The sequence below is a fragment of the Oncorhynchus keta genome, chromosome 26 (assembly GCF_023373465.1).
Source record: "Oncorhynchus keta strain PuntledgeMale-10-30-2019 chromosome 26, Oket_V2, whole genome shotgun sequence".
NCBI classification, from domain to species: domain Eukaryota; kingdom Metazoa; phylum Chordata; class Actinopteri; order Salmoniformes; family Salmonidae; genus Oncorhynchus; species Oncorhynchus keta.
The window spans coordinates 43,063,544-43,075,792 of NC_068446.1; the positions used below are offsets into that span (position 1 = coordinate 43,063,544).

Below are 12,249 nucleotides of genomic sequence, written 5' to 3' on the forward strand. Positions count from 1 at the left end.
AGCCCCTCATAAAACCCTCTGGACTCTCTGACCTGTGGAAACACGAGGATAGCCCCTCATAAAACCCTCTGACCTGTGGAAACACGAGGATAGCCCCTCATAAAACCCTCTGACCTGTGGAAACACGAGGATAGCCCCTCATAAAACCCTCTGACCTGTGGAAACACCAGGATAGCCCCTCATAAAACCCTCTGACCTGTGGAAAACCCTCTGACCTGTGGAAACACGAGGATAGCCCCTCATAAAACCCTCTGACCTGTGGAAACACGAGGATAGCCCCTCATAAAACCCTCTGACCTGTGGAAACACGAGGATAGCCCCTCATAAAACCCTCTGACCTGTGGAAACACCAGGATAGCCCCTCATAAAACCCTCTGACCTGTGGAAACACCAGGATAGCCCCTCATAAAACCCTCTGGACTCTCTGACCTGTGGAAACACGAGGATAGCCCCTCATAAAACCCTCTGACCTGTGGAAACACCAGGATAGCCCCTCATAAAACCCTCTGGACTGACCTGTGGAAACACGAGGATAGCCCCTCATAAAACCCTCTGACCTGTGGAAACACGAGGATAGCCCCTCATAAAACCCTCTGACCTGTGGAAACACGAGGATAGCCCTCATAAAACCCTCTGGACTCTCTGACTGACCTGTGGAAACACGAGGATAGCCCCTCATAAAACCCTCTGACCTGTGGAAACACGAGGATAGCCCTTCATAAAACCCTCTGGACTCTCTGACCTGTGGAAACACCAGGATAGCCCCTCATAAAACCCTCTGACCTGTGGAAACACGAGGATAGCCCCTCATAAAACCCTCTGACCTGTGGAAACACGAGGATAGCCCCTCATAAAACCCTCTGACCTGTGGAAACACCAGGATAGCCCCTCATAAAACCCTCTGACCTGTGGAAACACAAGGATAGCCCCTCATAAAACCCTCTGACCTGTGGAAACACCAGGATAGCCCCTCATAAAACCCTCTGACCTGTGGAAACACGAGGATAGCCCCTCATAAAACCCTCTGGACTCTGACCTGGGAAACACCAGGATAGCCCCTCATAAAACCCTCTGACCTGTGGAAACACCAGGATAGCCCCTCATAAAACCCTCTGGACTCTGACCTGTGGAAACACGAGGATAGCCCTCATAAAACCCTCTGACCTGTGGGAAACACGAGGATAGCCCCTCATAAAACCCTCTGACCTGTGGAAACACGAGGATAGCCCCTCATAAAACCCTCTGACTCTCTGACCTGTGGAAACACGAGGATAGCCCCTCATAAAACCCTCTGACCTGTGGAAACACGAGGATAGCCCCTCATAAAACCCTCTGACCTGTGGAAACACGAGGATAGCCCTCATAAAACCTGGACTCTCTGACCTGTGGAAACTCTGACCTGTGGAAACACGAGGATAGCCCCTCATAAAACCCTCTGACCTGTGGAAACACCAGGATAGCCCCTCATAAAACCCTCTGACCTGTGGAAACACCAGGATAGCCCCTCTGACCTGTGGAAACACCAGGATAGCCCCTCATAAAACCCTCTGACCTGTGGAAACACGAGGATAGCCCCTCATAAAACCCTCTGACCTGTGGAAACACCAGGATAGCCCCTCATAAAACCCTCTGACCTGTGGAAACACCAGGATAGCCCCTCATAAAACCCTCTGACCTGTGGAAACACGAGGATAGCCCCTCATAAAACCCTCTGGACTCTCTGACCTGTGGAAACACCAGGATAGCCCCTCATAAAACCCTCTGACCTGTGGAAACACCAGGATAGCCCCTCATGACCTGTGGAAACACGAGGATAGCCCTTCATAAAACCCTCTGGACTCTCTGACCTGTGGAAACACCAGGATAGCCCCTCATAAAACCATCTGACCTGTGGAAACACGAGGATAGCCCCTCATAAAACCCTCTGACCTGTGGAAACACCAGGATAGCCCCTCATAAAACCCTCTGACCTGTGGAAACACCAGGATAGCCCCTCATAAAACCCTCTGACCTGTGGAAACACCAGGATAGCCCCTCATAAAACCCTCTGGACTCTCTGACCTGTGGAAACACCAGGATAGCCCCTCATAAAACCCTCTGACCTGTGGAAACACGAGGATAGCCCCTCATAAAACCCTCTGACCTGTGGAAACACGAGGATAGCCCCTCATAAAACCCTCTGACCTGTGGAAACACCAGGATAGCCCCTCATAAAACCCTCTGACCTGTGGAAACACCAGGATAGCCCCTCATAAAACCCTCTGACCTGTGGAAACACGAGGATAGCCCCTCATAAAACCCTCTGGACTCTCTGACCTGTGGAAACACCAGGATAGCCCCTCATAAAACCCTCTGACCTGTGGAAACACGAGGATAGCCCCTCATAAAACCCTCTGACCTGTGGAAACACCAGGATAGCCCCTCATAAAACCCTCTGACCTGTGGAAACACCAGGACCCCTCTAAAACCCTCTGACCTGTGGAAACACCAGGATAGCCCCTCATAAAACCCTCTGACCTGTGGAAACACGAGGATAGCCCCTCATAAAACCCTCTGGACTCTGACCTGTGGAAACACCAGGATAGCCCCTCATAAAACCCTCTGACCTGTGGAAACACGAGGATAGCCCCTCATAAAACCCTCTGACCTGTGGAAACACCAGGATAGCCCCTCATAAAACCCTCTGACCTGTGGAAACACGAGGATAGCCCCTCATAAAACCCTCTGACCTGTGGAAACACTCATAAAACCCTGACCTGTGGAAACACGAGGATAGCCCCTCATAAAACCCTCTGACCTGTGGAAACACGAGGATAGCCCCTCATAAAACCCTCTGACCTGTGGAAACACGAGGATAGCCCCTCATAAAACCCTCTGACCTGTGGAAACACCAGCCCCTCATAAAACCCTCTGACCTGTGGAAACACCAGGATAGCCCCTCATAAAACCCTCTGACCTGTGGAAACACGAGGATAGCCCCTCATAAAACCCTCTGACCTGTGGAAACACGAGGATAGCCCCTCATAAAACCCTCTGACCTGACCTGGAAACACGAGGATAGCCCCTCATAAAACCCTCTGACCTGTGGAAACACGAGGATAGCCCTCATAAAACCCTCTGACCTGTGGAAACACCAGGATAGCCCCTCATAAAACCCTCTGACCTGTGGAAACACGAGGATAGCCCCTCATAAAACCCTCTGACCTGTGGAAACACGAGGATAGCCCCTCATAAAACCCTCTGGACTGACCTGTGGAAACACCAGGATAGCCCCTCATAAAACCCTCTGGACTCTCTGACCTGTGGAAACACGAGGATAGCCCCTCATAAAACCCTCTGACTCCCCTGACCTGACCTGTGGAAACACGAGGATAGCCCCTCATAAAACCCTCTGACTCTCTGACCTGTGGAAACACGAGGATAGCCCCTCATAAAACCCTCTGACCTGTGGAAACACAAGGGCCCCTCATAAAACCCTCTGACCTGTGGAAACACCAGGATAGCCCCTCATAAAACCCTCTGACCTGTGGAAACACGAGGATAGCCCCTCATAAAACCCTCTGACCTGTGGAAACACCAGGATAGCCCCTCATAAAACCCTCTGACCTGTGGAAACACCAGGATAGCCCCTCATAAAACCCTCTGACCTGTGGAAACACCAGGATAGCCCTCATAAAACCCTCTGGACTCTCTGACCTGTGGAAACACCAGGATAGCCCCTCATAAAACCCTCTGACCTGTGGAAACACAAGGATAGCCCCTCATAAAACCCTCTGGAAACACGAGGATAGCCCCTCATAAAACCCTCTGACCTGTGGAAACACGAGGATAGCCCCTCATAAAACCCTCTGACCTCACGAGGATAGCCCCTCATAAAACCCTCTGACCTGTGGAAACACCAGGATAGCCCCTCATAAAACCCTCTGGACCTGACCTGGGAAACACGAGGATAGCCCCTCATAAAACCCTCTGACCTGTGGAAACACCAGGATAGCCCCTCATAAAACCCTCTGACCTGTGGAAACACGAGGATAGCCCCTCATAAAACCTCTGACCTGTGGAAACATGACCTGTGGAAACACCAGGATAGCCCCTCATAAAACCCTCTGACCTGTGGAAACACGAGGATAGCCCCTCATAAAACCCTCTGACCTGTGGAAACACGAGGATAGCCCCTCATAAAACCCTCTGACCTGTGGAAACACGAGGATAGCCCCTCATAAAACCCTCTGACCTGTGGAAACACGAGGATAGCCCCTCATAAAACCCTCTGACCTGTGGAAACACCAGGATAGCCCCTCATAAAACCCTCTGGACTCTGACCTGTGGAAACACGAGGATAGCCCCTCATAAAACCCTCATAAAACCCTCTGAAACCTCTGACCTGGAAACACCAGGATAGCCCCTCATAAAACCCTCTGGACTCTCTGACCTGTGGAAACACCAGGATAGCCCCTCATAAAACCCTCTGACCTGTGGAAACACCAGGATAGCCCCTCATAAAACCCTCTGACCTGTGGAAACACGAGGATAGCCCACCAGGATCATAAAACCCTCTGGACTAGCTCATAAAACCCTCTGACCTGTGGAAACACCAGGATAGCCCCTCATAAAACCCTCTGACCTGTGGAAACACGAGGATAGCCCCTCATAAAACCCTCTGACCTGTGGAAACACGAGGATAGCCCCTCATAAAACCCTCTGACCTGTGGAAACACGAGGATAGCCCCTCATAAAACCCTCTGACCTGTGGAAACACGAGGATAGCCCTCATAAAACCCTCTGACCTGTGGAAACACCAGGATAGCCCCTCATAAAACCCTCTGACCTGTGGAAACACAAGGATAGCCCCTCATAAAACCCTCTGACCTGTGGAAACACGAGGATAGCCCTCATAAAACCCTCTGGACTCTCTGACCTGTGGAAACACGAGGATAGCCCTCATAAAACCCTCTGACCTGTGGAAACACGAGGATAGCCCCTCATAAAACCCTCTGACCTGTGGAAACACGAGGATAGCCCTCATAAAACCCTCTGACTCTGACCTGTGGAAACACGAGGATAGCCCCTCATAAAACCCTCAAACACAAAAGCCCCTCTGACCTGTGGAAACACGAGGATAGCCCCTCATAAAACCCTCTGACCTGTGGAAACACGAGGATAGCCCCTCATAAAACCCTCTGACTATCTGACCTGTGGAAACACCAGGATAGCCCCTCATAAAACCCTCTGACCTGTGGAAACACCAGGATAGCCCCTCATAAAACCCTCTGACCTGTGGAAACACCAGGATAGCCCCTCATAAAACCCTCTGGACTCTCTGACCTGTGGAAACACCAGGATAGCCCCTCATAAAACCCTCTGACCTGTGGAAACACAAGGATAGCCCCTCATAAAACCCTCTGACCTGTGGAAACACGAGGATAGCCCCTCATAAAACCCTCTGACCTGTGGAAACACGAGGATAGCCCCTCATAAAACCCTCTGACCTGTGGAAACACGAGGATAGCCCCTCATAAAACCCTCTGAACTCTCTGACCTGTGGAAACACGAGGATAGCCCCTCATAAAACCCTCTGACCTGTGGAAACACCAGGATAGCCCCTCATAAAACCCTCTGGACTCTCTGACCTGTGGAAACACGAGGATAGCCCCTCATAAAACCCTCTGACCTGTGGAAACACCAGGATAGCCCCTCATAAAACCCTCTGACCTGTGGAAACACGAGGATAGCCCCTCATAAAACCCTCTGACCTGTGGAAACACGAGGATAGCCCCTCATAAAACCCTCTGACCTGTGGAAACACCAGGATAGCCCCTCATAAAACCCTCTGACCTGTGGAAACACGAGGATAGCCCTCATAAAACCCTCTGACCTGTGGAAACACGAGGATAGCCCTCATAAAACCCTCTGACCTGACCTGGGAAACACCAGGATAGCCCCTCATAAAACCCTCTGGACTCTGACCTGTGGAAACACGAGGATAGCCCCTCATAAAACCCTCTGACCTGTGGAAACACGAGGATAGCCCCTCATAAAACCCTAAAACACCTAGCCCCTCATGAAACCCTCTGACTCTCTGACCTGTGGAAACACGAGGATAGCCCCTCATAAAACCATCTGACCTGTGGAAACACAAGGATAGCCCCTCATAAAACCCTCTGACCTGTGGAAACACGAGGATAGCCCTCATAAAACCCTCTGACCTGTGGAAAAAAAACCCTCTGACCTGTGGAAACACGAGGATAGCCCTGACCTGTGGAAACACGAGGATAGCCCCTCATAAAACCCTCTGACCTGTGGAAACACGAGGATAGCCCCTCATAAAACCCTCTGACCTGTGGAAACACGAGGATAGCCCTCATAAAACCCTCTGGACTCTCTGACCTGTGGAAACACGAGGATAGCCCCTCATAAAACCCTCTGACCTGTGGAAACACGAGGATAGCCCTCATAAAACCCTCTGACTCTCTGACCTGTGGAAACACCAGGATAGCCCCTCATAAAACCCTCTGACCTGTGGAAACACCAGGATAGCCCCTCATAAAACCCTGACCTGTGGAAACTGACCTCTGACCTGTGGAAACACCAGGATAGCCCCTCATAAAACCCTCTGACCTGTGGAAACACCAGGATAGCCCCTCATAAAACCCTCTGACCTGTGGAAACACCAGGATAGCCCCTCATAAAACCCTCTGACCTGTGGAAACACCAGGATAGCCCCTCATAAAACCCTCTGACCTGACCTGTGGAAACACCAGGATAGCCCTCATAAAACCCTCTGACCTGTGGAAACACGAGGATAGCCCCTCATAAAACCCTCTGACCTGTGGAAACACGAGGATAGCCCCTCATAAAACCCTCTGACCTGTGGAAACACGAGGATAGCCCCTCATAAAACCCTCTGACCTGTGGAAACACGAGGATAGCCCCTCATAAAACCCTCTGACCTGTGGAAACACCAGGATAGCCCCTCATAAAACCCTCTGACCTGTGGAAACACAAGGATAGCCCTCATAAAACCCTCTGACCTGTGGAAACACGAGGATAGCCCCTCATAAAACCCTCTGACCTGTGGAAACACGAGGATAGCCCCTCATAAAACCCTCTGACCTGTGGAAACACGAGGATAGCCCCTCATAAAACCCTCTGAAAACACCCCTCATAAAACCCTCTGGACTCTCTGACCTGTGGAAACACGAGGATAGCCCCTCATAAAACCCTCTGACCTGTGGAAACACAGGGATAGCCCCTCATAAAACCCTCTGACCTGTGGAAACACGAGGATAGCCCCTCATAAAACCCTCTGACCTGTGGAAACACGAGGATAGCCCTTCATAAAACCCTCTGGACTCTCTGACCTGTGGAAACACCAGGATAGCCCCTCATAAAACCCTCTGACCTGTGGAAACACGAGGATAGCCCCTCATAAAACCCTCTGACCTGTGGAAACACCAGGATAGCCCCTCATAAAACCCTCTGACCTGTGGAAACACCAGGATAGCCCCTCATAAAACCCTCTGACCTGTGGAAACACCAGGATAGCCCCTCATAAAACCCTCTGGATCCTCTGACCTGTGGAAACACGAGGATAGCCCCTCATAAAACCCTCTGACCTGTGGAAACACAAGGATAGCCCCTCATAAAACCCTCTGACCTGTGGAAACACGAGGATAGCCCCTCATAAAACCCTCTGACCTGTGGAAACACGAGGATAGCCCCTCATAAAACCCTCTGACCTGTGGAAACACGAGGATAGCCCCTCATAAAACCCTCTGACCTGTGGAAACACGAGGATAGCCCTTCATAAAACCCTCTGGACTCTCTGACCTGTGGAAACACGAGGATAGCCCCTCATAAAACCCTCTGACCTGTGGAAACACGAGGATAGCCCTCTGACCTGTGGAAACACGAGGATAGCCCCTCATAAAACCCTCTGACCTGTGGAAACACGAGGATAGCCCTCATAAAACCCTCTGACCTGTGGAAACACGAGGATAGCCCCTCATAAAACCCTCTGACCTGTGGAAACACGAGGATAGCCCCTCATAAAACCCTCTGACCTGTGGAAACACCAGGATAGCCCCTCATAAAACCCTCTGACCTGTGGAAACACGAGGATAGCCCCTCATAAAACCCTCTGACCTGTGGAAACCCTCATAAAACCCTCTGACCTGTGGAAACACCAGGATAGCCCCTCATAAAACCCTCTGGACTCTCTGACCTGTGGAAACACGAGGATAGCCCCTCATAAAACCCTCTGACCTGTGGAAACACCAGGATAGCCCCTCATAAAACCCTCTGACCTGTGGAAACACGAGGATAGCCCTCATAAAACCCTCTGACCTGACCTGGAAACACCAGGATAGCCCCTCATAAAACCCTCTGACCTGTGGAAACACCAGGATAGCTCATAAAACCCTCTGACCTGTGGAAACACCAGGATAGCCCCTCATAAAACCCTCTGACCTGTGGAAACACGAGGATAGCCCCTCATAAAACCCTCTGACCTGACCTGGAAACACCAGGATAGCCCCTCATAAAACCCTCTGGACTGACCTGTGGAAACACGAGGATAGCCCCTCATAAAACCCTCTGACCTGTGGAAACACGAGGATAGCCCCTCATAAAACCCTCTGACCTGTGGAAACACCCCTCATAAAACCCTCTGCTCTCTCTGACCTGTGGAAACACGAGGATAGCCCCTCATAAAACCCTCTGACCTGTGGAAACACGAGGATAGCCCCTCATAAAACCCTCTGACCTGTGGAAACACGAGGATAGCCCCTCATAAAACCCTCTGACCTGTGGAAACACGAGGATAGCCCCTCATAAAACCCTCTGACCTGTGGAAACACGAGGATAGCCCTCATAAAACCCTCTGACCTGTGGACCTCATGGAAACACGAGGATAGCCCTCATAAAACCCTCTGACCTGTGGAAACACGAGGATAGCCCCTCATAAAACCCTCTGACCTGTGGAAACACGAGGATAGCCCTTCATAAAACCCTCTGGACTCTCTGACCTGTGGAAACACGAGGATAGCCCCTCATAAAACCCTCTGACCTGTGGAAACACGAGGATAGCCCTTCATAAAACCCTCTGGACTCTCTGACCTGTGGAAACACCAGGATAGCCCCTCATAAAACCCTCTGACCTGTGGAAACACCAGGATAGCCCCTCATAAAACCCTCTGACCTGTGGAAACACGAGGATAGCCCCTCATAAAACCCTCTGACCTGTGGAAACACCAGGATAGCCCCTCATAAAACCCTCTGAAAACACCAGGATAGCCCCTCATAAAACCCTCTGACCTGTGGAAACACCAGGATAGCCCCTCATAAAACCCTCTGACCTGTGGAAACACGAGGATAGCCCCTCATAAAACCCTCTGACCTGTGGAAACACGAGGATAGCCCCTCATAAAACCCTCTGACCTGTGGAAACACGAGGACAGCCCCTCATAAAACCCTCTGACCTGTGGAAACACGAGGATAGCCCCTCATAAAACCCTCTGACCTGTGGAAACACGAGGATAGCCCCTCATAAAACCCTCTGACCTGTGGAAACACGAGGATAGCCCCTCATAAAACCCTCTGACCTGTGGAAACACGAGGATAGCCCTTCATAAAACCCTCTGGACTCTCTGACCTGTGGAAACACGAGGATAGCCCCTCATAAAACCCTCTGACCTGTGGAAACACGAGGATAGCCCCTCATAAAACCCTCTGACCTGTGGAAACACGAGGATAGCCCTTCATAAAACCCTCTGGACTCTCTGACCTGTGGAAACACCAGGATAGCCCCTCATAAAACCCTCTGACCTGTGGAAACACGAGGATAGCCCCTCATAAAACCCTCTGACCTGTGGAAACACCAGGATAGCCCTTCATAAAACCCTCTGGACTCTCTGACCTGTGGAAACACCAGGATAGCCCCTCATAAAACCATCTGACCTGTGGAAACACCAGGATAGCCCCTCATAAAACCCTCTGACCTGTGGAAACACCAGGATAGCCCCTCATAAAACCCTCTGACCTGTGGAAACACCAGGATAGCCCCTCATAAAACCCTCTGACCTGTGGAAACACCAGGATAGCCCTTCATAAAACCCTCTGGACTCTCTGACCTGTGGAAACACCAGGATAGCCCCTCATAAAACCCTCTGACCTGTGGAAACACGAGGATAGCCCTTCATAAAACCCTCTGGACTCTCTGACCTGTGGAAACACCAGGATAGCCCCCCATAAAACCCTCTGACCTGCGGAAACACCAGGATAGCCCCTCATAAAACCCTCTGACCTGTGGAAACACGAGGATAGCCCCTCATAAAACCCTCTGACCTGTGGAAACACGAGGATAGCCCCTCATAAAACCCTCTGACCTGTGGAAACACCAGGATAGCCCCTCATAAAACCCTCTGACCTGTGGAAACACGAGGATAGCCCCTCATAAAACCCTCTGACCTGTGGAAACACGAGGATAGCCCCTCATAAAACCCTCTGACCTGTGGAAACACGAGGATAGCCCCTCATAAAACCCTCTGACCTGTGGAAACACGAGGATAGCCCCTCATAAAACCCTCTGGACTCTCTGACCTGTGGAAACACGAGGATAGCCCCTCATAAAACCCTCTGACCTGTGGAAACACCAGGATAGCCCCTCATAAAACCCTCTGACCTGTGGAAACACGAGGATAGCCCCTCATAAAACCCTCTGACCTGTGGAAACACGAGGATAGCCCCTCATAAAACCCTCTGACCTGACCTGTGGAAACACCAGGATAGCCCCTCATAAAACCATCTGACCTGTGGAAACACGAGGATAGCCCTCATAAAACCCTCTGACCTGTGGAAACACCAGGATAGCCCCTCATAAAACCCTCTGACCTGTGGAAACACCAGGATAGCCCCTCATAAAACCCTCTGACCTGTGGAAACACCAGGATAGCCCCTCATAAAACCCTCTGACTCTGACCTGGGAAACACCAGGATAGCCCCTCATAAAACCCTCTGACCTGTGGAAACACTGGATAGCCCCTCATAAAACCCTCTGACCTGTGGAAACACGAGGATAGCCCTCATAAAACCCTCTGACCTGGGAAACACGAGGATAGCCCCTCATAAAACCCTCTGACCTGTGGAAACACGAGGATAGCCCCTCATAAAACCCTCTGACCTGTGGAAACACGAGGATAGCCCCTCATAAAACCCTCTGGACTGACCTGTGGAAACACGAGGATAGCCCCTCATAAAACCCTCTGACCTGTGGAAACACGAGGATAGCCCCTCATAAAACCCTCTGACCTGTGGAAACACGAGGATAGCCCCTCATAAAACCCTCTGACCTCATAAAACCTCTGTGGAAACACGAGGATAGCCCCTCATAAAACCCTCTGACCTGTGGAAACACGAGGATAGCCCCTCATAAAACCCTCTGACCTGTGGAAACACGAGGATAGCCCCTCATAAAACCCTCTGACCTGTGGAAACACGAGGATAGCCCCTCATAAAACACTCCGACCTGTGGAAACACCAGGATAGCCCCTCATAAAACCCTCTGGATCCTCTGACCTGTGGAAACACGAGGATAGCCCCTCATAAAACCCTCTGACCTGTGGAAACACCAGGATAGCCCCTCATAAAACCCTCCGACCTGTGGAAACACAAGGATAGCCCCTCATAAAACACTCTGACCTGTGGAAACACGAGGATAGCCCCTCATAAAACACTCTGACCTGTGGAAACACGAGGATAGCCCCTCATAAAACACTCTGACCTGTGGAAACACGAGGATAGCCCCTCATAAAACCCTCTGGACTATCTGACCTGTGGAAACACGAGGATAGCCCCTCATAAAACCCTCTGACCTGTGGAAACACAAGGATAGCCCCTCATAAAACCCTCTGACCTGTGGAAACACAAGGATAGCCCCTCATAAAACCCTCTGATCTGTGGAAACACGAGGATAGCCCTCATAAAACCCTGACCTGTGGAAACACCAGGATAGCCCCTCATAAAACCCTCTGACCTGTGGAAACACCAGGATAGCCCTCATAAAACCCTCTGACCTGTGGAAACACCAGGATAGCCCTCATAAAACCCTCTGACCTGTGGAAACACGAGGATAGCCCCTCATAAAACCCTCTGACCTGTGGAAACACCAGGATAGCCCCTCATAAAACCCTCTGACCTGTGGAAACACCAGGATAGCCCTTCATAAAACCCTCTGGACTCTCTGACCTGTGG

The 12,249-nt window shown here is 51.0% G+C and overlaps 1 long non-coding RNA gene across 2 annotated transcripts in view; it reads right to left on the minus strand.

Annotated features, from left to right (window-relative positions):
* LOC127912138 (uncharacterized) overlaps positions 1–11,811 on the minus strand; it is a 32,869-nt gene extending 21,058 nt beyond the window's left edge. For both annotated transcript variants that reach the window (XR_008080990.1, XR_008080989.1), the window contains exon 1: positions 11,525–11,811. This is a non-coding gene — a long non-coding RNA (uncharacterized LOC127912138). The remainder of the gene's footprint in view (positions 1–11,524) is intronic.
* Between the last annotated feature and the right edge of the window lie 438 nt (positions 11,812–12,249).